The following is a 26,943-nucleotide window of genomic DNA, read 5'->3' on the forward strand; positions in this document are numbered from 1 at the left end:
ATTCCTCCATACAAGCCAAGGTATGTCGTTTTCGATTTTGGATCGGGTAGAATAATTCATGCATCTTTAGTGCAAATTAATGGTATATTCTGATTGTTCTCAATGTTATGATCGTTTCTGGGTAAGAAATTTATCGTTTGCGTGGTTCTATCGTGATTAGCCATTAGAGACCGTCTGCGAGTTTTTAGGGTTTAAATTGGGGGTTCGGCGTAGAAGTAAAATTAGGGCGTGAGAATATCTTGGTTGAACTCGCGAGATCAAAACGAAGAAGATAGGGGGGTCGCGAAATGTTTATTTTTACACAGGGGCTATTCGCTATTATGGAGGTTGGCATTTGCTACGAGGGAAACATAGCAATTTCGTAGCTAATTCCCAGAAGAAATACAGGTCTGGTGGGGAAGATGATGATGTGTCATCATCCGGTTGGGGGATTTAAAAACTGGCGCGCGTTTCACTGTGCCCATGTCTTGACTTTGTATATCACCTGCTTGGCGTGTTTGTTTAACGCGTGTATACGCGTGGTGTGTTGGTTATGGGGAACGCTGATTAAGCTAAGGGGTGTGGGTTCGATCCCTCACTCCCACATATATTTTTCTGAATGTCCAAACTCCTGATCCCATGCGCCCATGGCCCTGTAGCTCACCATACACCCTCATGATCCTGCCATCCAAACCCCATTGACTCAGATCTAACGTCCCTAATCTGATAGCCCATACCATGTACCATATTAACAGCCATACTGGATCTAAATCCTAATAACTTTAATAATTTTTATTATTTATTTGTTTTAATTAAAATACCTTCTAATATATATTAATTGTATAATAATTATTTTTTTATAAATAAATTATTATATGATGTTTATATTAAAATGTCAATTTGTTGTTCGTGCCGATTAAATCGATTAATCGCTATGGGCAATGATAATTTTAATTAAAATACTATTTAAATAAATTACAAATCAAATTATATTCGATTAAATGGTTGCAATTATCTTATTGATTGTGATGATTAATCCTCCCTTGTTCTAAATTTAATTTGTTATTATTTGTAATCGAATCAATCGGTTATGAGGGGTAACAATACAAAACAAAATTCACAAAAATAATAAAATACAATAATCCGTTATTAGTGATAATCGAATCAATCGATTTGAATTGGTAATGGTACAAAACCCCTAATCTTTTGACTATGGTGATCAAACCCATTGATCATTGCGGTTAATTGTGCCAAATCAGGGTTGTACGCCCAAACCCTAAAATAATTCTAAAATCTATTCAAACTTCAAACTTCAAATACAGATTTTTATCTACGACAGGCTATTCAAAACCTACAAACCTTCAAATCAAATTTCAAACCTTAAGGGCGTACAACCCGTCCCCCGAACTACGTTGACTCTGATTCTCCATAAGGAGATACATAGGCACTTGGCAACAAGGCGAGTCCCCTTCCCCATAAATCTCTTTTTTTTCCCGATTTGTTTTCCCTTAATTATCAACCCTTGAAAGCATAAACCTTACCTTAATACTCTTAGCCATAAAATTGTTAACCTTAGATTCAAAGCCATAGGAAAGGGTTGAGGGTGCCTAACACCTTCCCTTGACCTGAATATAGTATCTTACCCTGATCTCTATACTGCGTAGGGTTTCCTATTCGCCCTTCAGAATAGGTGGCGACTCTCTAAGTTATAATTTTTAGGCAGGTTGCTACAGAATGCAACAAACACATGAAATGACACAGAGGTTAGGCAGGACCTCTCTTGTTTGAGGGGGAATTTGGCATCCCTAATTCCTCATTGGGGGCTGGACCAGCACAGGTCAACCATTGGTTTGGATGAAAAACCAAGGTTATTACTTTCCCCAGCAGAGTCGCCATTTTTCTGTGGTGTCGTTTTTTTACCTCCCCGTTTCACTTGGGAGGACGGCACGCTAGACCCTTCACGCGAAATTTGGAATGAGAATGCGCCCGGGGCGGGATGAATTTTGTTTCAGTTCTTCCTACAATATCACACGAACTTTTTAATTATCCTAACGAGTAGGAGAGGGAAAAAAGATCTCAAAAATACCCTAGGAGTTTGCTAAGTGTGGTGATTCACCTAGACTAGAAATTCTGGAGTCTGGGGAGTCGGTTATACATAGGGAAGAGTTTAAGCACCCTACATATTCGTAGTACTCTACGTGAACCTTCTCTGTGTCAATGTGTTTGTGTTTGTTGCTGAATGATTGGGAAAGTTTCTCCTTTGTGTTAGGAGAAGGAATTGAATTGATTTGAAAAAGACAGACTGACTGACTATTTTTTGGTTTTTTATTTGCTCGCTGAGATTCCTTGTGAACCTCATGCCTACATAACCCTAATGGAAGTCAGAGCTTTTTAAAGTTCGGAGAAATAATTAGGGAAATTAATGGTTTTTGGTGCCTTGCTTGAAGCTAAAGGTTGAAGCTTGAATTAAATCTCTGTTTACAGTAAAGAGACATGAAATCATCTTTACAGAGAGGTATTTCTACTATTCCACCACAAACATTTTTAAAGTGACAGAAAAAGCTAAAATGATGTTTCATTAAGAGAGGGAGCCTACTTGGTTGATCAAGTATGACAGCCAACATGCCTCTTGAATGAAAGATTCTCAACCAAAATTAGGGAAAGTTGTACAAGCCTGGGTTGTGTGCCAAATCATGTCTTTCATGAGTCCTAAGTGGGAGAATGTTTGAAATGATCGTTTGTTTGAAATGATTGTTTGTTTGAAATGATTGTTTGTTTGTGGTGAGATAGGAGAAACACCTATCTATGAAGATGAGCTATGTCTATCTATCGTTTGAAAGATTTGATTTTGAGCTGGCTTGAATGAGGCCCAAGCTTGAGGCTTTTGATTGATTTTATTGACTATGGAGGATGATTTTTACTAAGGATTGACTTGAATTAAGAAGTCTTTGTGTTCTGTACAAAGCCCAGAATTGAGGCTGACTCTAGTTGGAGAGTGTTTATTTGATGGATTTTATTTGGTGTTCTGTACAAAGCCCAGAATTGAGGCTGACTCTTTATTGGGGAAGTTGTTATTTTGATGCCTTGTATGAGGCCCAAGGTTGAGGCTGACTCTTTGGGGAGTTTTATTTTGTTGGAGGATTTATCTAATAAAAGACTGATTTTGGAGGCTAACCCTTTCCAGGGGTTTTGGATTTAAAGGAGTGATTTTTGGAGGCTAACCCTTTCCAGGGATTTTGGCTTAGTTGAGGAAATTATCCTTTGAAAGAATGAATTTTTGGAGGCTAACCCTTTCCAGGGATTTTGGATTTAAAGGAGTGATTTTTGGAGGCTAACCCTTTCCAGGGATTTTGGCTTAGTTGGGGAAATTATCCTTTGAAAGAATGAATTTTTGGAGGCTAACCCTTTCCAGGGATTTTGGATTATAGCAGAAAGATTGTCTAATTGAGACTTCTTGTTTAAAGCCCAAGATTAAGGCTGACTCTGATTGAGGATAGACAACTATGGATCCTAGACTTTGCTAAGGAAGATTAATGAAGATAAGGGTGATAGAGACTGTCCATGTCTCTCATTCCAAAAGGTATACTCAATATGAGATTGAGACAATCTTGGCTTGTTTAAAAGTCTGGTTTGAAGAATGGAAGAAACTCACCAGGGTAGGTTGAAAGGTGACTAAAGACCTGTTCCTATGTTTATAAGAAACCTGATGGGTCCTTGTATACAAGCTCAAGAGGAAGCTGGAGATGCTTTTAAGAAGCCTGTGGGTCCTTGTACAAAGCCCAAGAGGAGGCTAATCGAGGGTCATCGAGGGTCCTTGTTATAGCACAAGAGAAAGCTATGTAGTTTTGAACTTATTTTGGCTTTAAGCAAATGGGTAAGAGGTTTCACCGGGAATAATTCCTCTTGGGTGGATGTGTCCTAGTTTTTGGATACTAAGGTTTTTCCAAGATGTTTCACCGGGAATAATTCATCTTGGGGGTTGAACTACAGATCTCTAGTTATTAAAGAGCCTTCACCGGGAAGACATTCTCAATCCTAGGTCATATTCCTATAATATATATATAGTTTAACTGTCCTAAGGTTTACACTCAGACGTAGTTCTAAATAATAAACAGTTTATATTTGACAGTAATTTAAATGAAGACTGTAAATTGAAAGCTTGTATAGCCTAACCTGGATGGAGTGGAGGCCTTTGAAGATGTATGTACAAAGCCTTACTAACAGTTGATTGATAACAGTTTGAATATTTATGATAAACAGTTAAAGGGTTTTGAAAACAGAAGAAGTGAAGATGGACATAGGTCACATAGGTATCTGAAGAGTTTCACCGGGAATAATGCCCTTCAAATACCAGAAGAATGTTTTGAAAACAGAAAGAGGATTTTTTAAATACAGTTTTTGAAAACAAACTATGAAAAGAAAAAGGTGTTGGGACTTACACTCTATTAGAGGCCCACATGAAAATGATTTACTGTTTATAAAAAAAAACAGTTGAAAATGATTTGAAATGATTACTGTTGTGAAAACAGTTGAGAAGATGCGAGGTTCTGTTGTTTGAAAACCTCGATCGTCTGTTTACTTTGAAGTTTGAAAACAGTTTGAATTTTGACAAAAGTCAACTTAATTAGAGTAAAGATAATATCTATACCTAATTAAGACCTTAATGATTAGGATTTTATCACTAATAATATTTATGAGATATTAGGTTTTGAAATTTCAATAAAAACATGTATTAAAATATACTTAAAACACTTAAAAACAATACCATTTTTAACCTAATAAAAATATATAAAATAAATAATATTTTTGTGATTTTTTTATTATTCATAATATATATATATATATATATATATATATATATATATATATATATATATATATATATATATATATATATATAAATTAACAAGTGTGTGAAAAATGAAGTGAAAATGGTTTAGTTTAATAGGTGAAATAATTGGTTGAAGTTGTGAAGAAAATAAGTGAGAAAAGTGATAAAAAATGGTTTTGGCCCTAGGGAGGCTCGAACCCACGCCCTTGATGACCAACATTCAAAACCTGGCTAACTGAGCTACGCGCTCAGTTTGTATAACATACGCAACGAATTGATTCTATTTTAAAAAGACCCAGGAGATTCAAATTTGCGCGCCACCATAGTCATCTTCTTCCTTGAGCTCGTGAGAATTCAAATTTCTAACTCTTTGGTTTCCCAACCAAATGGTATGATGTAAACATCAATTTTGCTCGTTTTTGGACGAGGAACATGGTCATGGGTTCAGAACTAATTTATTCTAAGTGTAACTAACGAATTTCAGTATGAACACGAAGAACACGTAAACCCTAATTTTAAAATTAAATGATGCATAAGATGAATAAATGAATGATGATAGAGGGTTTTCAATCCTCTGATGATGATGATGAACAAACTGGTATCGAGATATACAAGAAAGAGTACTTGAATAATTGGGTTGGAGTTTGAAAAAAGACCTCTGAAAATGGAGGTCGTGAGCTTGATGGAAAACACCTGGGCTTGTATGAACGATCCTAAAAGCTTCCTTGGGACTCAGTGATGCTAACTGAATACTTATTGTGACTTGAATACCTCAGAATTGTTCTACCTGACCCCTTCGATTTGAGCTTCAAGTGAACATGGAGGTTGATGAATCTGTAGTTACAGATGAGCTGCGACCATCTGAATAGCTTCACCACACCCTAAGGAACATGTTTGGATGCTTGGATTTGCTTGACACCTTCTGAATTGCTCTATGGACCTCCAACTGCACGAGCTCCAAAATGAAAGCAACAATGGTGTTCCTCCACTTACAGAAGTGATCCAGGTGCTTGGATCACCTCAAATGAACCCCCTTGAGATGTTATAATGCTTACTTTCCAAAGAAGAGCTCTGGTTTGAAGAAAAGGATTCTTCTTGCCAAAGAACTTTGAAAAACCATAAGCATGAGAGAGAGAAGGAGAAAGCAAGGAATTGAGTTGCTTTGGTGTGATTAATATGAAGGAGAGCACTTATATTTATAGGCAAATGGTTCTGTACAGATTGAGAGAGTGAGCTTGCTTAATGAGGGAGTTTTGGTTTCTTGGCCATGAAGGAATTCAAGGAATATCCAAAATGCAATGATGGCCAAAAAGAGTTTAGCTTCCTATCCATTGATTCCATCTGATCTTAGGGAACATTTCTGATGCAAAATGAGCTCTAATTGGTTGGTGAGAAGATTCCTTTGATGATTCATCCATTTGCCATAAATTCCCAAATGTAATCATTACATAATCACATGTTCTTGTTTTGGGAATCTTCCTCAATCCTTATGCCATGGTGAAAATGAATGCATGGTATGTTTGCAGATGTGTTATGAGTCGTGTAGCATCCATTTGTGAGGTCATATGCACAAAATTGCAACGTTTCAAAATGATGCATGACCTATAATTTTCTTTCATGAGGCCAACTTTGAACAAGCATAACTCTTAGCTCAAAATGAATTTGGAGAAGGTTGAGTACAATTTGGAAAGCCCTAAACATCTACTTAAATTCATTAGTTTGGGGTTTCTTCAGAATCATTTGGGAAAATTGTGAAAAATGAGCTCAAAGTTGGAAGAAAACTAGGTTAAAAACACTTAGAAATTTTTTTAAGTTTTTATGACCTAAAGCTTCCAAATTCCAAATCTCTTAAATGATTGATTTCTTGAAAAAAGTTGCATTGTAAGATGTTGTTTTATTTTGTAAGATATACAACTTTCATGTTGGAAGTTTTTTGAGTTGTGTAGGTGAAATTGTGAGTTCCCACAATGCCCTTAAAAGCCCTAATTCCCGACTTTTTGATCCTTGGTGAATTTTCTTGAATTTCTTTGGCCAAATGACTTAAATAATCATATATTGATGATATTGATCCTTAAAAGTCATGGTTTGACTAAAAACCCTAAAAGTCAAAGGTGATCCTGTACAATTGACTTTTTCAAATGAAGTGAGATTTTGGACTTTTGTGATGAACCAAGTTCTCCTCCTCAAATGAATGATATGAATGTACTATGTTGAGGTAATAGAAGTTATTTAACCATGTTTTGAGTTTTGGTTTCATGTCCTGATTAAAAGTCAACTGTCCAGGTGAATTAGGTCAAAAACCCTAATTGTCGACCAGATGAAATTGATGATTGTGGATCTTGAATTGAAGTGTAATGCCCAATGGATGTTGTTATATGGATCATTTGAAGATGATTGAAGCCTTTGATAGATATCCTGGAGCTTTTTAGGGTTTCCCAAATGTGATCCCTGATTATAGCCCTTGATGGGCTCAAAACCCTAGTCTGGTGACCTGGGTAAACCTGAGCTCAGATGACTGGGTGTCTAATCAATCATAGGTGAATAAAAATGAAGATTTTGGGTCCCATGATTATATTAGAGACTAATCCTTCTATTGATTGATCCTTTGCCTGAGTTCTTTTGTTTCTGAACATCCTCGATTGAGCACCAGATGAACAAGTGACTGTTCTGAGTATCTGTTTTGATCTGATGAGAAGCCTGAAGATATGACATCTCAGGGGGGGTCTAAATTAGGGTATTACAATGATGCAATAATATTTGTTAATTGCGATGAGACTCACCCTTACATGTTGTCATTTTCAGATTGAGGTGTAACACGGCGGGAGAACTGACTTTTTAAAATGTGCAGATAGCAAGAGTTGCCACCGAATTTTTTTTATCCAATTAGGAAAGGCAAAAAGAACGAGAAAGACCTTTGAAAGAGATTGAGATCGCGGGGTAGTTTATACAAAGGGAAGGTGTAAGCACCCTTTGCATCCATGGTTATCCATGGGCTCTTAATTGCTTTGCTCACTTTGATTTGTTTGAAATGTTTGATTTGTGTGTGTGTTTAGAAAAACAGTTTGAAAAGGGACTTTAACTTTGTAAATAAAGTGCAGCCTTTAAAATTGTTTTGAAAAGGAGGTGTGAAAAGTAATTTGAAATTTGTTGTGAGCAAGCAGTTTAGAGCTACCTACCCTAAGTTCGTCTTTCTTGTTCTTTAAGTCTTTCGTTTGAAAGGGCTATCCATACCAATTGTTAGGCAGGTAGTTCTTTCATTGGATGTGATCGGGTCATCGAGGGTCACCGCGTAGTCATAGGACTATACATACCATAAGGAGGGTAGGAAGTCCTATGAATTGATGAGAATAGTCATTAAGGAAACAAGTAAGGATACCTTAGCAATCGAAAGGGACTATCATCATTTAACTGAGGCAACATCGAGGGACGAGATCATTTTATCGTAGGCCACTCGAAGGGACTATGATCTTTATTCCGAGGGACTATGATGATTTAGAATCGCAGGTAGCAGGCTAAGGTATCCCTACGCTCGAGGGACTTGACTATTATTCGTCGAAAGGCAATAGAAGAGAGGTTACCCTAAAGGTGTGTGGGTGCAACAATCACGTGAATTGGATTCAAATATTTATCTTGCATTAGGTGAACTAGATTCAATTAATTGTTTGTCACTCCATATTTTACTAACCACGCAGTTAGTAGCAAACAAATAAAATAGTTACAGTGTGCAGAAAATAAAAGCAGAAAAGATAAACCCTAATTACTATTACATCACAAATTAAATGAGCGACCTATACACCTTCTAGAATTTAAATGGCAGAAATCAAATAACAAAATTAAATAAGCAAATCATGCGCCAATCATAGAATATGAGATGAAAAGAGAAAGTCACGCATTGGGAAAATTAAGGGTGGGAGGTATTTGTGGTGATATATCCTAAATCATAAAGGTTAACCTAAAAATAAAATTGTGGTTAAAAAAATTAATAAACCTAAAATTTAATTAATTAGCCTAAAACCCCTAATGGTTAAAAAACTTACTGACAACATTCGCCTAAGGGAGAAAACCTAATGGGTAAAATAAACCTAAAGGGTTAAAAAACCTAAGCGAAGGTTAATGGGCAACACCTACCTAAGGTCAAAAACCTAATTAAGAAAAACTATCCTAGAAATTTAATCCTAATTTAATTAATTATTGGTTAAACCTGATTAATTTAAATAAACAAACCTAATTGGCTAAATTAATTAAAATTACAAAAAAAGGTTAATTGATTAAATAAGACCTAATAATTAATAGTTTTAAAATTAATCCTAGTATTAATCCTAATTTAATTAATTATTAGTTAATCCTAATTATTTAAAAATTAACTAATCCTAATAATTCTAATCCTAATTAAAGTTAATGGTTGTTAATTGTTAAAAGAGAAAAAAAACAATAAACATAAAAAAACTGAAAAAGACAAGAAAGAAGAACATGGGGGGCGCTGGATCTGATGTATGTATGTCCTGAAGGTGTACAGTGGAACGCCATCTTCTGGGCTCTTTGATCTGGATTAGAGGAGATCCAATGGTGGAAAATGAGGGTGCATTGTAGGCCCTGACGAACGCGTGCGTGTTGGATCCACCTACAGGGTTTAGCAAAGAAATAATCCAACAAAATAACGCAAGAGGCAGGGATCGAACCTCTGCCTTTGCGCTTAAGCCTTTGGACCCCATGCGTACCAAGCAAGCCAAATGTTTCTTCTGTTAAGGTAACAATAAAAAAGAATAAATATAAAAATAGAAGTTAATGGGACAAGTCAAACATGGGGACCACAAACCTAGGCGAGAGCCAATGAGAAACAGAGAGAGAGTGGGCTGACTATGACTGGCCAATCACATGCGGGGAGAGAGTCTGGAATTCTGACCAGCTAATTGGAACAGCACGCGTGGAGTCAAATGTTCAAGGCCTCCACGTGATCATCTTCTTCCTCCGCACCTGCAGATTTTCTTAAGAAAATCACTGCGACTTTACCTGCGGATTTCCCACGGATTCCTAAGCAGCCATGGCAACGAACCGAAACCTGCAACATAATATTGGACAAACAAAATAACAGCCCAGATGAAGTAAATGGTACCCTACGAGTTCAATAGTGGCTTCCTCTCATCCTGAAACGGCTGGGAAGAAGGAGAACGTAGAGCTCCATTCATTGAGCCCTAGCCATGGCATCATGTGATTTGGCCATGATATACTCCCAACGAGGATCCATACCTGCTCTAAGGGATCTCAGGAACTCGTCAATATTGTTAGTTTCAATCAAAACGTGCTAAGAATTAAAATTTGATTAACAGAAAAAAATGCAAGAGATGAGTTCATGCATGGGGTCATACGACGTGTTATACCTATGCTTTTAGATCCAGAATTACTCCATTGTACCTCAGGAACAAGATTGGATGATTGGCTTGGGCTGAAGGCTGCTGCAATTCATGACCTTGTGTGCCTTAGCTTTCTTGAGATTTTGTAGCATGTAAAACCTAGCTCTTGGCTGCCAAATTCTCATCCCTTGCTTCTGGAATAGTTGTGTGTATATATAAAATTGAATTAGGGAAGAAAACTTGAGTTGAATCATAAAAAATCCAAAGATTGCAATTTGGAGAAATTTGATTTTTGAATCTTTCTAATTTTGTCCAATTTCAATCTCATTTTAGCAGTCTTGCTTTGCATGAAACTTTGATGAAAAATATAACTTTTAAGAGATTGAATATGATTGGAAATCAAGGCCTAATCAAATCCTTTCATATTTTTTCAATATTTGACTTAAATTGTATTTTTAATGAATAAAAAAATTCAATGAAAATCAAATAAAAAACAAAATGGTCGTGGGTTTTGACTTGGATATTCTAGATGACTTGAGGAATAAGATTGGATCACAAAAGATTGGGCCTTTTTTCAAAAAAAATCCATTTTTACCCTTATTTGCTTCATGCGTTTTACCAAAAACTAACCAATTTTGACAAAGCATATTTCCCTTAATGTTTAAGGTATGGAAGTGTTCTTGGACTTTTTGGAAAGCCCAAGATGTCCTATACAAGACACTTTGGAACCTTTTTGTAATTGGAGATTTTATCTTGAAGATATGGCTCCTGACAAAAAATAGCTTTTTGCGAGCTTCTAGAAGGACCTGTAATGTTTTGGCTCATATCTCTCAAATGGTTCATTTCTTGGTCTTGGGCACAACATCAAAGTTGTAGAGGATTCAATTTCCTTGAGAATGAGATTTTGTTGGGGAATTCTTGATACAGTGTGGGAGACTTATGGCTAGTCAAAGTTTGGTTAACTTTAGGGTTCAAAATCCTAAATTAGAAACTTTTGAGTTTTATCAACTTTGGAGCTTTTCTTGATGAATCATGATCAACCCTTGATCAAATGATGAGCCTAACCTTAAAATATTGATGTTGACCAAAACTCAGGAGTTTTGACTGTGATTTGACCATAGTTGACTCTTAGGTCACACTAGTCAACTGTTGATCAATTGAGCTTTTGACAGAGCAATCTTGTGAACCAAAGCTTGAAACTTGGTATGGGGATTTTTTGAAGCATATAGGAAGCCATGAAGTCCACTTGATATCTTAGAAGTTGCATATCTTTGATGAGAAATAAAACCCTAACTCAGAGGTCCTTGTTTGGGAGAAAAACAAGTGTACCCAATTCATGTGTAGTCTTGAGCCACTAATAAGCTTGTGAGCTTGAGAAGATCTTGAAATAAATTATCTCAAAATGTGTGGGAAAATTTTAGGGTATGACATGAGGATAACGGCTTTTTGACTTGGTGAGGATTAGCTCATGAGTCAGTGCGTTTAGTTTAGCGTCAGGTGTCATGCTCTGATATTCTAACACTGGGGGACGCGAGTTTTGAGTTTATATTTTTATGACTCTATTTGTTTTATTTTGAGTTTTGAGGGATATAGTTTTCAAAGATGTTAAACTTATCCGTATGACTGATTTTCCGCTGTGTTAACATGAGTTATTATGTATTATGATGAATTTCCTCAATGAATGCCTGACAATGACATATGATGTTTGTTTTTAAATTTGAATTGTGGCACCCTTGTTTCATGTTACTCTGATATATTTATTAATTTCTGCGGGGTTTAGAAGAGTGTTACAATAGTAGTATCAGAGCATAGTCGGTCGTTGTGACCAGAGTCTTGTGTCAGTCTTCCTTGTGTATGCGACTAGTACGAGTTAACTTGTCGAGACTTTTGTTCTGACTAAATTGTTTGTGATTTAAGCAGAGCAATGGCTGGAAGAGGTGGAAAAACGATGATGCAATTGGTGAGGCTTTAAGGATGATTGTTGGCGTGCTAGGAGGAAATGCCAATGGTGCTGGGATTGGTGCGAACAGACAATTGGCAAAATTTCAAAGGAATAACCCTCTGTTGTTCAAAGGCACTAACGACCCTAAAGGTGCTCAGAAGTGGCTGAAGGAAATCGAGAGGATTTTCAGAGTGATTGACTGTGCTGAAAACTTGAAGGTGAGGTATGGTACTCACATGCTATCTGAGGAAGCTGATGACTGGTGGGTTTCTACCAAGACAGAGCTGGATACTGATGGGATAGTAATCACTTGGGTTATGTTCAAGAGGGAATTTCTGAGGAAATACTTTCCTAAGGATGTTTCGGGAAGGAAGGAGATTGAGTTTATGGAGCTGAAGCAAGACAATATGACAGTTCCAGAGTATGCTTCCAAGTTTGTAGAATTGGCAAAGTATTACACTCCTTACAACAATGATGAGGCTAGTGAGTTCTCAAAATGCATCGAATTCGAGAATAGCCTCTGTGATGAAATCAAGCAGGGTATCAGGTATCAAAAGATTTGATAGTTTGCTGATTTGGTTGACTGTAGCAGGATATTTGAAGAGGATAATATCAAGATGAAGTCATCTCACTCTCGCGAGTTGGCTGACAGAAAAGGTAAGAAGCATATGGATAGAGGTAAGCCATATGGTAGAGGTAAAGCTATGATGGGAAGAAGCCTAGTGAGGGAGACTCCAGTGCTTTTGTCAGGTGCTACAACTGTGGCAAAATTGGGCACCGTAAGTATGAATGCAGGCTTAATCAGAAGAAATGTTTCAAGTGTGGAAAAGTGGGCCATATTGCTGCTGATTCTAAGAAGAAGATTGTGACTATCTACAACTATGGTGAAGAAGGTCACATTAGCCCATAGTGTACTAAGCCAAAGAAGAACCAATCTGGAGGAAAGGTTTTTGCTTTGACTGGTTCAGAAACCACTCCTGAAGATCAGTTGATTAAAGGTACGTGCTTCATTCATGGCACACCTTTAGTTGCAATTATTAATACTAGAGCAACTTACTCTTTTATTTCTTTGGACTGTGCTAAAAGATTGAACTTAGAAATATCTGACATAAATGGAAGTATGGTTATTGACACTCCTGCGTCAGGTTCAGTAACTACTTCGTCTGCTTGCTTGAATTGTCCGGTCGATATTTTTGGTAGGGAATTTGGAATGGACTTAGTGTGTCTTCCATTGAAACAACTTGATATAATCTTGGGAATGAACTGGTTGGAATTCAACCGCATCCATATCAACTATTTTTCGAAGACGGTGTTGTTTCCTGAGGCTGTTAATGCTGACGATCTGGTTATGAATGCTAGACAAGTGAATGAGGAAGTTGAAGACGGTGGAACAGTGTTTATGTTGTTTTCGTTGATGAACTTGAAAGAGAAGACAGTGAGTAGTGACTTTCCAGAAGTTTTTCTAGAGGATGTGAACGAGTTACCGCCGGAACGAGAGGTGGAGTTTGCTATTGATTTGAATTCGGGAACTAGTCTGGTTTCGATGGCACTGTATCGTATGTCACCATTTGAGTTGGCTGAACTGAATAAAAAATTGGAAGAATTGCTTGAGAAGAAATTCATCCGTCCGAGTGTTTCTCTATAGGGTGCGCCGGTATTGTTGGTAAAGATGAAAGAGGGCTCCATGAGACTGTGTGTAGATTACCGATAATTAAACAAAGTTACTATCAAGAATCGGTATCCATTGCCGAGGATTGATGATTTGATGGATCAGCTGGTTGGAGCGTGTGTATTTAGTAAGATTGATCTGAGGCCTGGGCATCACCAAACTCGAGTGAAGGAGGACGATATTCAGAAGACTGTATTTAGAACGAGTGTAATACGGTGAACTGACTTTAAAGAAATGTCGCGGTAAGCAAGAGTCGCCACCGACTTTTATTTTATCCAATCAGGAAAGGCTAAAAGAACAGTAAAGACCTTTGAAAGATTTTGAGTTCGGGGGGTAGGTTATACAAAGGGAAGGTTTAAGGCACTGTTTGCATCCATGGTTATCCACGGGCTCTTAATTGCTTAGCTCACTTTGAATCGTTTTGAAAAATGTTTGAAGTGTGGAAAAAAAGTTTGAATAAGGACTTTAGCTTGTAAATAAGCGTAGCCTTTTTTAATTGATTTGAAAAGGAGGTGTGAAAAGTAATTTGAAAGTTTGAATGTGTGAGCAAGCATTTAAGAACACCTACCCTAAGATTGTCTTTTTTGTTCTTTAAGTCTTTCGAGCGAAAGGGTCTATCCATACCATGGGAGGGCAGGAAGTCTTTCAATTGGATGTTAAGGGTCATCGAGGTTTATCGTTCGCCACAAGACTGTCCCTGCCATAAAGAGGGTAGGTAGTCTAAGGGAAGGATATAATAGTCATTAACTTTAGGCGTCATGCGAGGATACCTTAGCAATTGGAACAATCATAATTTACCGAGGCAACTTCGAGGGACTAGATGATTTTCAATCTCTTTAGGCAACCTTGCTTTAGGTATCCTCGGAATCGAGGGGCTTGACTATTTTTAGTATAATTGGAGGCAACAAGGCAACAATATAAGGCAACAGGCAACAAGAGGGATTACCCTAAAGGTGTGTGGGTGACCCAATCACGTGAATTCAGTTTAGTTATTTTATCTTATAATTAGTGATTCTATGTCAGTTCAAGGCTTGCACTCCCTAAGATTTCTAACCACGCAGTTTAAAATTGCAGAAATTAAAGGCAGAAATTAAAAGTTCTACGCTATTACAATAAACACCTGCGGGAAAGGGGGAATAAAGGCAGAAAATAAGAGGGAACAATTATTAGTATAAACATCTTTGAATGCCTTGATCTTCCTCGATTCTTGATCAATCTTAGCTTTTTGATCTGATGTGGCGCGTGGTTGAAGGATTTTGATTAACCCTGAAAATTAGGCACTAAGAGAAATGTTAGCGCATTAAAGATTTCAACAATTATAATGTAACAGATCAAAAATTAAAATGGTAATATTTTAGGCAAACAAATAAAAGGCAAGGCAAAAGGCAAACCCCGAAAGGTACAAAAGTTAACCAGGGTTAATAGAAGAAATAGGTAAAAACCTAGGCTAGGGTTAATGGGAAATACCTAACAGTAATGGAATTTTTAGGGTTAAGGAAGAGCAGTGATTAGTAGTCATGATGAAAAATAGCTAGCTTAAAATAAAATCAGGGTTTAAAACATAAAAATATTTAATTAACCCAAAATTAAATTATTACCCTAAAATTATTAATTAATTAATTAAAATTAGACGTGAAAGACAATTATTGTAAAGAAATTTTGATGTTAGGAGAAAAATCGAGTTTTCAATTAAAAGAAATAATGGTGAAAATATTTATTTAATTAATAAATAACATGTTTTTAAAAAACTAATTTTTAAAATAATAAAAAATAGAGAAAAGAAAATAAAATAAAAGGGGTTTACAAATAAAATAAAAATAAATTAAAAAAAGATTAAAAGACACTTAGCTTCGGATCCAGTGGAGTGGTGTCCTTGAGGGTGTATAGTGGACTCCACCCTTTGATCACTTGGGTTGGCATTCGTTGGGGATTGGATGGTGGAGATGTGAGGATGCATCATGGCGTGCGTGTGGTTGAGGGCATCGGATCTTTTAGCAAACAGATTTAAGCAAAATAATTGAAATAAACTACAGGCACCAAGGATCGAACCCTCGCTCCTATAGTCATTGGCCCCTTCGTGTTACCGCCTGTGCCATTAACATTATCTGCCAATAAATAAATGAAAATTAATAAAAGGAAATAGACAAACTAATTGGGTAGCGCGCATGGACCCCATATCCACATTGACTGGCCAATAAGAATAGAGAGGGAAGTCAGCCTTGTTGACTGGCGAATCAGGAACCGATCAGATGCCACGCCATCATCTCTTTCCTCGCGCTCAAACCAGGCTTCGCTTTGCTATGAATTTGCTTCCATGTCGCCACAAAAAACACCGTAGCTAACCTGCACATCATCAAAAATTAAGAAACAACGTGTCAACAATAAAACTAAACGTCCAGATCCACCTAATAGCCTCTTGCGATCATGATGGTGGCCTCGATTTAGCTTGAGGACGCCTGTACACGGAGACTCGACGATGAAGGAAGCTTGTGCCCTAACAATGGTGATCCTCGTTCTGGACACCAAAAGCTGCGAATGAATAATCAAATTGATTCTAAAACACCATATGAACATGTTAGCGACGTTAGTTTTAACCGAAACAGGCCATAAACTTAAAAGCGATAATGATTAATGTCTTGAGAGGTATGAAGGTATATGCAGCTATATGATGAGCATGGGGGCTGTTCAAGGGATGTTTCCTACCTTTGCTTACCTCCAGAACAAGATTGGATGGTTAGGAGGCTCTGAGGAGGTCTGCCAATGAAGATTTAAAAATTGTAAATTTTGTGTGTAACTTTGAACTTGGAAACCCTAGTCTCAAGAATCCTATTTTCGTCCTCCATTCACCCTAATACATTCTCTATATATAGAGGATTAAATTAGGTTATATTATGGGCTTGGATACTTGCTTATTGAGTGAGCTGGAATTTTTAGAGAATATGCATGAAATCCTTCTATTTTTGCACTCAATCTTTCCTAAACCAAAAGCCACGAATTTCCTTGATTAATGTGATATATTTGACAATTAATTGAATCAATTCTGAGGCCAAATCAAATCTTCTATTATCTTTATAATTTTATTTAATTAAATTATGATTTTAATGAATAAAATCTAAAATAATAAATAAAAATAATAAAAATATAAAAGATATATTCCATGGTCGTGGATGGGCTTAAGATGATGTTAGAACAAAAAGAAATCAAGCCCATTTAGAAGAAGAATCATTTTGGACCATATTTCTCTTTGTACATCTCTTGAAAATTGCTCAACTTGCACATGTTGTAACCTTCTCAATTTTCCATATTTTTGAGTGTTCTTGGACTTTTTAGAAAGCTTGAAGAGTCCTTTAAACACTCCTTTTGGTTTCATCTTCATTAAAGTTTCCATGTTCATATACACTTCTTTGCAAAAATGTGACTTTTTTGTGATCTTCTAGAAGGACCTGTAATGTTTTGGCTCATATCTCCCAAATGAAGCATTTTTGGTCTTGGCTTTAGAGAGACAAAGTTGTAGAGAATTCAATTTACTTCAAAATAAGCTTTGAATGGGAAATTTTTGATGTTCCATGTGAAATTTATGGCTGGTAAAAGTTGGGTTGACTTTCTCCTTAAAAACCCTAATTTAGAAACTTAAGTTTTTGATGATTTTGGAGCATTTCTTGATGAATCAAGATCAACCCCTGATCAAATGATGAATCTAACATTAAAATGTGAATGATGACAAAAAAACAGGAACTTTGACTGTGTCTTGACCATAGTTTGACTTTTAGGTCAACCAGTCGATCATTGGTCGTTTGGGCCATTGAGTGAGCAATCTTGTGAATCAGGGATTGAAGTTGGGTATGAGGATGCTTTGAATAATATGAGATGCTATGGAATCCACTTGGGGCATTAGAAATTGATTTTACTTGGAGAGAAGCAAAACCCTAATTATGGGTTGTTGTTTAGGAGAGAGACTGCATGCTTCCTTCTTGTATATCTGTGAGCATTTGAAAGTCAGGTAGTCTGAAATATGAGTAAATATGATGGGAAAATTTTGGGGTATGACAACGAGGTATGATCATTACGAGTATTCGGTAATTCCGTTTGGAGTTACTAATGCACCCGGTGTTTTTATGGAGTATAAGAATAGGATCTTCCATCCTTTTCTTGATAAATTCGTGGTGGTATTTATAGATGATATTTTGATATACTCTAAGAATGAAGAAGAGCATGCGGAACATCTCAGAATTCAGTTAGAGTTGTTAAAAGAGAAGAAACTTTTCGCCAAACTTTCAAAGTGTAAATTTTGGTTGGATGAAGTAAGCTTTCTTGGGCACGTGATTTCTAAGAATGGTATTGATGTTGATCCAACAAAGATAGAAGCGGTATCCCAGTGGGAAGCTCTGAAATCAGTGTCGGAAATCCGTAGTTTTCTTGGTCTTGTAGGTTACTACAGAAAGTTTATAGAAGGATTTTCAAAGTTAGCATCGTTGTTGACTAAATTGACCAGGAAGGGACAAGCGTTTATTTGGGATTCAAAATGTGAAGAAGGATTCCAAGAGTTGAAGAAGAGGTTGACTAGTGCTCCTATCTTGATTTTTTCGAACCCGACAGAATCGTTTGTGGTATATTGTGATGCGTCACTGATGGGTTTAGGTGGTGTATTGATGCAGAATCAACAAGTGGTCGCTTATGCGTTGAGACAACTCAAAGTACATGAAAGGAATTATCCGACTCATGATTTAGAGTTGGCAGTTGTGGTTTTTGTTTAGAAGTTATGGCGACATTATTTGTATGGTTCGAGACTCGAAGTGTTTAGTGATCATAAGAGCCGCAAGTATCTATTTGATCAGAAAGAGATTAATATGAGGCACAAAAGGTGTCTATATCCTTAAAGATTATGATTTTGGTTTGAATTACCATCCTGGTAAGAACAATGTGGTTGCTGATGCATTGAGTAGGAAGTCCTTGCATATGAAAGAATTGGATTTAATTTAACAGATTAGAGTTTGAGTTTGGTATGTGAAGGCACTCCTAATAGTGTTAAATTGGTTATGCTAAAGCTGACTAGCAGTATTCATGAAGAGATCAGAAAGGTTCAGAAAGCTGCTGTTGAGTTGATCGATAAGTTGACTTTGATTAACCAAAGTAAAGGCGGTGAATTCAGAATTGACGAGAATGGTATAATAAGGTTTGGTGATAGAGTTTGTGTTCTTGATGTTGCTGAACTCCGAAAGAGTATTCTGGAAGAAGGATACCGTAGTGGATTGAGCATTCATCCTGGTGCTACCAAGATGTATCATGATTTGAAAAAGTTGTTTTAGTGGCCTGGAATGAAGAAGGAGATTGTAGAGTTTGTTTATTCTTGTTTGACATGTCAGAAGTCAAAAATTGATTATCTGAAGGAGAAGTTGGCTCAATTGTATATTCCTGAATGGGTCTATGCAACCGCTATTTATTCCTGAATGGAAGTGGGATAGCATATCAATGGACATTGTTTCAAGTTTTCCGAGAACTGTTAAGAAATGTGAGGCTATCTGGGTTGTTGAGGAGAGGTTCACAAAGTCTGCACATTTCATACCGGTAAGAATGGATTATCTGAAGGAGAAGTTGGCTCAATTGTATATTGAAAATATAGTTAGTTGATAACATACTTATATGATATATTTAGCTTAATTTCCATAAATATTATAAGCATTTTTATTCAATTATGTTATTTTATTATGGTATTATGCGGGTATTTTCCTTTGTCTCAGGTAATGTGTCTGCGCGAGCATATTTGTGAAAAAAAGAAGAAACAGAGCAAAATTGATCCGTTTTTATTAAAGAGAAGTGAAAGAGGTGCAAAAGAGATCTGGAGGTGCAAATATACAAGGCCCAAAAGACATAGTGGAAGCCCAGCCCATGTGGGAGCTGAGACTCCCACTAGTCAAAAGGAGACGCCCGTCTCCAAGGGGCTCTTGCCACGTCACCAAAGGGAGACGCCCGTCTCTATGCCCCTAGAATTTCTCCACTTGTGACGCACATCTCCAAGTGTGTGCCAAGTCAACTTCAAGAGTTGAGACGCACGTCTCCAACTCAGTCAAAAATAGGGTACGTGAAATCCAGAAAAAAGGCACAGCGTGGGAGAAAATGGGCGTTACTACTCAGCTATAAAAGGGAACTGATAATTCATTACTAGGGTCAGAGTTTTTGCACCAGAATTATTTTCTTGCTTTCATTGCTTTCCATTAATTTACTTTCAAGCAATTTTTATTTCCTTGTTCTTTTCTCACAACAATTGCTACACCGGAAATTGTTGTGAACCTTCAATAGATCTAACCTTACGTTAGATTTAGTTTTAATTCCTAGTTTTTATTATTTGACCGAATAATTTCTGGAGAACGATCCAACCGGCCTGTGGCGGAAGTTCAAGTACTCGAAGATTTCAAGTTTTATTTAATTCAGATTTAGATTATTCAGGTTTCTATTTACCACTTTAATTGTTATTATTGCATGATATATTGTATGCCAGTTAATATGCCTAATATTATTAACTGAATTTATTTATGCATGTTTAACCGTATCAATATGTCTGGCTAATTTAATTAAGATATCGGTATGTAGAGTAATTTAACCGTAGGGATCCGAAATAAGTTGGCTTAAATATGTTTTGTTAAAAATCACTCGTTTCTGGTTTTGTGTCTAATTGAATATGCTAAATTTATAAAATCAATAGAGTGAGAGTTTGAGATTTTAGAACTGATAAAGGTTAAAATCAATAGAGCGAGAGTTTGAGATCTTTAACTGGATAGTAGGCATAGAACATTAGTTTTAAAGACAGCGAGAGCGTATTAAAACCAATTAGAATTTATTTATTTTCAAAAAGTGTTTTTAAACCCGGATCGGGACAGCGAGAGCGTAAGTTAGGGAATACTAGCATGATCCGAGTCAACAGAGGGAGAGTTTGAGACTAGGAGATTTAAGTAAATAACCTCTTCATAAAATGAGCATTTTATCAACTGTGATGTTTTCAAAAAGCTTTTCTAAATCTAATGGTATGGCGAGAGCGTACATTATGAGTTAGGGTAGTAGTCTAAATCAACAGAGCGAGAGTTTGAGAGGAGGACTTTTAAATGACATAGTTAATAGAGATTTTTAATTAAATGAGAACCATAGCCAATGGATCATCGGATCACCTAAGTTAGACGAAATACATACTAATATCCGTTTATTATTATATTCTTAGAATTAAGATTTTAATTTTCCCTTTAGAAACAACCAACGTATCCTTAGCCTTAGCTTTACATAGTAACCTTAGATAACGGTAGGTCGATTCGTAGTCCCCGTGGATTCGATATCTTTTAAAACTACACGACACAACTGTGCACTTGCAATCATCAAATTAATAGACATGTAAAGTGGCGATCAAGTTTTCGTAGCCGGTGCCGCGGACTATTTAAGTCGATATCGTAACTCACTGTTACACCGTAGAGACTAGGGAAATTCTTTTCCTTTTCTTTGAACGATTGTATGCCAAATACTCGTTTACAAAGAGGGGAATTAATACAACGAATTAACAAAATCGAACGTTTTATTAACGTAAGGCGTCGAATTCATCATCTTCCCGAAGTAGAACCGGTTCCAGTTTCTCAAGAATTGATTCTTTCTGATCAACAAACCCCGAAGTTAGAGATGGTTGTTGCTAGTCCTCTTAGAGACTATGCCTCTCCTTCATGAGCTGAACCGCACTCAAGTATCGCACCACCTGCGATTGAGGCAAAAAACTTCGAACTAAAACCTTCGCTGGTGCAAGCTGTCCAGCAGAACCAATTCTCTGGAAGTCCTGCAAACGATCCAAATCTCCATTTATCCGTGTTCGTGCAATACGCCGACACTGTCAAAGCTAACAATGTCAGTCCCAAAGAAATTCGACTACGTCTTTTTCCTTTCTCCTTGAGAGAGAGAGCTAGAGTGTGGCTTCAATATTTACCCTCTAACTCCATAACAACCTGGGACGATTTGAAGAGAGTTTTCTTAGCGAGATATTTCCCGCCTAGTAAAACCACTATGCTAAGAGGTCAAATCAACAGATTTACCCAAAAAGACAACGAATCACTCTTCGAAGCCTGGGAGTGATATAAAGATATGCTAAGACTTTGTCCTCATCATGGACTTGAGTTATGGTTGATCATCCATACTTTCTATGGTGGTCTATTATATAACACTAAAATGACTATAGATGTCGTTGCTGGCGGAGCTCTAATGGACAAACCTCATGATGAAGCCTATAACCTCATAGAGAACATGGCACAAAACCATTACCAATGGGGAGGAGAACGAACCGCTGTAGAGAAATCCCAAACTAAAGGAGGAATGTACGAAGTCAGTGGTATAGACCGCGTTAACACCAAAGTAGACGCCTTGACTCAAAAGATCGAGAACTTAACCATAACTCCTGCAGCCACCGCGGCTGCTGTAACTCCTAATTGCGAGATATGTGGATTAACTGGACATGTCATTGCTGAATGTCAACTACTGACAGGTGTTCCACCTGATCAAGTGAATTATGCTCAAGGAAACCCTTACTCAAACACGTACAACCCTGGATGGAAGAATCATCCAAACTTTTCGTATAAGAACAACAATGCGTTGTGCGTACCTGGACAAGCACCTACTGTTCCACCTAGATGCCAAAAAGCACTTGTAGCTACTCCAAACGCCCCTAGGAAGTCGGACCTAGAAATTGTGATGGAAAACTTTATAGCTTCCCAACAACAAACTAACAAAGACTTCCTGAATCAAAACATCCACAATAGTGAGCAACTAAAACAATTAGCAAACAAAGTAGACGCTTTAGTTACGCATAACAAAATGCTCGAAACGCAAATTTCTCAAGTAGCTCAACAACAAGCGCCTACCGCTGCCCCTGCTGGCACATTTCCTGCTCAACCACAACCTAATCCTAAAGGACATGCGAATGCGATTACACTACAAAGTGGAACGAACTACGATGGACCTATCGATCCCAAAACTCAAAACGCACCCATGTCTGAACAAGATCCGAAGGAAACAAAAAAGACATCAACTGATGACCAACCCGTTAAGATAAGTGAAAACAACACCAAAGTGGAGACTAAAAAAGAGAAACCATACGTACCTCCACCACCATATAAGCCACCTTTTCCTTACCCTCAGAGGCTAGCTAAATCTAAAACTGAAGCGCAATTTAAAAAGTTTTTAGAACTTCTGAAACAATTAAACATAACGATACCTTTCACAGAAGCTATAACCCAAATGCCTTCCTATGCTAAGTTTCTAAAAGAAATTCTTTCGAATAAAAAGAAACTTGAGGATAACGAAACAGTAATGCTTACTGCAGAATGTAGTGCCATCATTCAAAATAACATGCCTCCCAAACTAAAAGATCCTGGTAGTTTCTCTGTACCTTGCGTAATAGGAAAAACTAATATAGATAAAGCCTTATGCGATTTAGGAGCTAGTGTTAGTTTGATGCCTCTTTCAACTTGTAAAAAACTAAATTTAGGTGAGCTTAAATCTACAAGGATGTCTCTTCAATAAGCCGACCGCTCAATTAAGTATCCTGTAGGAATGTTAGAAAATATCCCTGTGCGTGTAGGTCAATTCTACAACCTAACTGATTTTATCATCATGGATATTCAAGAAGATTCTAATATCCCGATCATACTAGGAAGACCATTCTTAGCAACCCCTGGTGCAATCATAGATGTTAAACGTGGGAAACTAACTTTCGAAATAGGAGAAGAAAAGATTGAATTTATTCTATCTCACTTCTTAAAAGCTCCCGCAATAGATGACACCTGTTGTTTCATGGATTTCACTGACGAATGCGTCAAAGAAGCAAAAACTGAACCACTCGAAAACCCATAAATCCTAGAAATCCCTATTACTGAAACACCTGACGATAACACGTACGAAGAAAGCCAAAACTTAAGCTTGAACGAATGTTTAGCATTAACACCTGATCTCAAAGGAATAAGTCCTTCCGTTTGTATGCACCGAATTATGCTTGAGGAAGATTCGAAAACTTCTAGAGAACACCAGAGGAGACTTAACCCAATCATGAGCGAAGTGGTTAGGAAAGAAGTTTTAAAACTTTTAGAAGCTGGAATAATATACCCCATATCCGATAGTAAATGGGTTAGCCCAGTTCATGTAGTACCTAAGAAAGGAGGAGTCACGATGATCAAAAATGTGAAAGGAGAAACCATAACCAAGCGAGTTGAATTTGGTTGGAGAATGTGCATAGACTATAGGAAATTAAATAAAGCAACTCGAAAAGACCATTTTCCCCTTCCATTCATTGACCAAATGTTAGAAGGCCTAGCTAGACATTCCCATTTCTGTTACTTGGACGGTTATTCCTGTTTCTTCCCAATCCATCCTGATGACCAAGAGAAAACAACTTTTACCTGCCCATTTGGAACCTTTGCCTACCGACGAATGCCATTCGGATTATGTAACGCTCCTGCGACATTTCAAAGATGTATGATGGCAATATTCAGAGATTTCCTTGACAATATTATGGAAGTCTTTATGGATGACTTCTCCGTATATGGACAAAGTTTCGAAGGATGTCTTGCGAATTTAGAAAAAGTTCTAGAACATTGTGTGAAAGTTAACCTAGTACTAAATTAGGAGAAATGTCACTTTATGGTACAAGAAGGGATTGTGTTAGGACATATCGTATCAAACAGAGGAATTGAAGTAGATAGAGCTAAAATAGAAGTTATTAAAAACCTTCAACCTCCAAAGACCGTAAGAGAAATACGAAGTTTCTTAGGACACGCTGGTTTCTACCGACGTTTTCTTAAGGGTTTCTCAAAGATAACTAAACCCTTAACTGAATTATTAATGAAAGACGCTAATTTTATCTTTGATGACAAGTGCTTAGAATCCTTTAAACCCCTTAAGGAAGCATTAATCTCCGCGCCCATTATGCAACCCCCCGATTGGAATGAACCATTCGAAATAATGTGTGACGCGAGTGATTACGCTGTAGGCGCTGTTTTAGGACAACGAAAAGAAAAGAAACTTCACGTCATTTACTATGCAAGTAGAACTATGGACGAAGCCCAAATGAATTACGCTACAACCGAAAAAGAACTTTTGGCGGTAGTATTTGCTTTAGATAAGTTTCGTTCCCATTTAGTAGGAGCCAAAATAATCACATACACCTACCACGCTGCAATTAGGTACCTATTGACTAAAAAGGACGCTAAACCTAGACTCCTAAGATGGATCCTGCTACTGCAAGAATTCGACTTAGAAATTAATGACAAAAAAGGAACAGAAAACATTGTAGCAGACCACCTTTCTTGTTTAGAAAATCTAGAACCTGAAACCGTACCGATTAACGATGATTTTCCTTACGATAAACTTATCGCTCAAATAGAAGGAAACACTTCTGACGAACCTGTCGAAATCGCTCTAGCCATGACCATTACACCCTGGTATGCAGATTTCGTAAACTATTTAGCCGCTGGTGTACTCCCTCCTGATTTAAGTTACCAACAAAAGAAGAAATTCTTCCACGACCTAAAACAATACTATTGGGACGATCCTCTTCTTTTCAAAAGAGGCCCCGACGGAATCTTTCGTCGTTGTGTACCCGAGGAAGAAATAGAAAGTATAATAACACACTACCACTCAGCCCCCTATGGAGGTCATGCAAGCACATCTAAAACTTGGGCAAAGATCCTCCAGTCTGGACTTTATTGGCATTACTTGTGGAAAGACGTACACTCTGCCATTACAAACTGTGATAGATGTCAACGAACTGGAAACATTTCAAGATGAGACGAAATGCCTCAAAAGGGCATTTTAAAAGTTGAAATATTTGACGTCTGGGGAATATACTTCATGGGTCCCTTCCCTTCATCGTTTGGCAATAAGTACATCCTCGTAGCTATCGACTATGTTTCAAAATGGATAAAGGCTATCGCCTCTCCTACAAATGACACACAAGTAGTAACCAAATTCTTTAAAAATTTCATCTTTCCTCGGTTTGGCGTACCAAGACCAGTAATCATTGGATAGCGACACCGTACCATCCACAAACAAGTGGACAAGTGGAGGTATCCAACAGAGAAATAAAACAAATATTGGAAAAGATTATTGCTATATCTAGAAAAGACTGGTCCTCCAAGTTATATGAAGCTTTATGGGCATATAGAACAGCTTTCAAAACCCTAATAGGAACCACTCCCTTTAAACTTGTTTACGAAAAATCTTGTCACCTCCCGGTAGAACTAGAACATAAGACCTATTGGGTCATTAAGAATTTAAATTTAAATTATACTACCGCTGGAGAAAAGCACATTCTGGACATAAACGAATTAGAAGAGCTTAGACAAGATGCTTACGAAAACGCCAAAATCTTTAAAGAAAGAACGAAAAAATGGCATGATAAGCGCATATCTAGGAAAAAGTTTTAACAAAGGCGATAAAGTGTTACTATTTAACTTTAGGCTTAAATTATTTCCTGGAAAATTACGCTCTAGATGGTCTGGTCCTTTCGAGATTACTAACATTTTTCTGAGTGGAGCGATAAAAATTAGAGGAAGAACGGTTGAACCTTTTATCGTAAATGGGCAATGTCTTAAACATTACAATCGTATCGAGAACGATGAAAATGTACAAATTTTAAAACTTGACGAGCCACCCGCTCAATCTGAAAAATGAGTTTTGTTCAAACTGTCGAGCTTACGACATTAAGCAAAGCGCTTTGTGGGAGACAACCCACATTTTTCTTTCTCTTTTTAATTTTCTTAATTTTCTTTTATCATTTAATTTTAATTTTAATTTTCTCAAATATCTGTTTTTTATCTCATTTCCAACTTTTATTTCATCCTTTAATTATAATAATTATTATTGTCATTATAATTATTATTATAATTATTATTATAAAAATTTCACTTTTATATTTTTATTACTATCCATTTTTATATTTTAATATTTTTATCGCATCTTTTTATTTTTTTTATTTTTATTTCTTTTTATTTTTATTTTTATTTTATTTCTTTTTCAACATTCCATCTATTTCTGACTTAATTTTCATAATTTTCAACTCGCTTACAGGCTAACTTAGTTACTAACTTATCACGATGCAAGAAGTTGATAATATGGAAGTGATGAAATATGAATTTATATGATATATTTAGCTTAA

The 26,943-nt window shown here is 36.8% G+C and overlaps 1 non-coding gene across 1 annotated transcript; it reads right to left on the bottom strand.

The window, feature by feature from the left end:
• Positions 1-21,803: 21,803 nt before the first annotated feature.
• LOC131645420 (small nucleolar RNA R71) lies at positions 21,804-21,910 on the bottom strand. Its single transcript, XR_009297043.1, has one exon. It is a non-coding gene; the product is annotated as a small nucleolar RNA R71 (small nucleolar RNA).
• Between the last annotated feature and the right edge of the window lie 5,033 nt (positions 21,911-26,943).

Source organism: Vicia villosa, linkage group LG1, assembly GCF_029867415.1.
Source record: "Vicia villosa cultivar HV-30 ecotype Madison, WI linkage group LG1, Vvil1.0, whole genome shotgun sequence".
Lineage (NCBI taxonomy): Eukaryota > Viridiplantae > Streptophyta > Magnoliopsida > Fabales > Fabaceae > Vicia > Vicia villosa.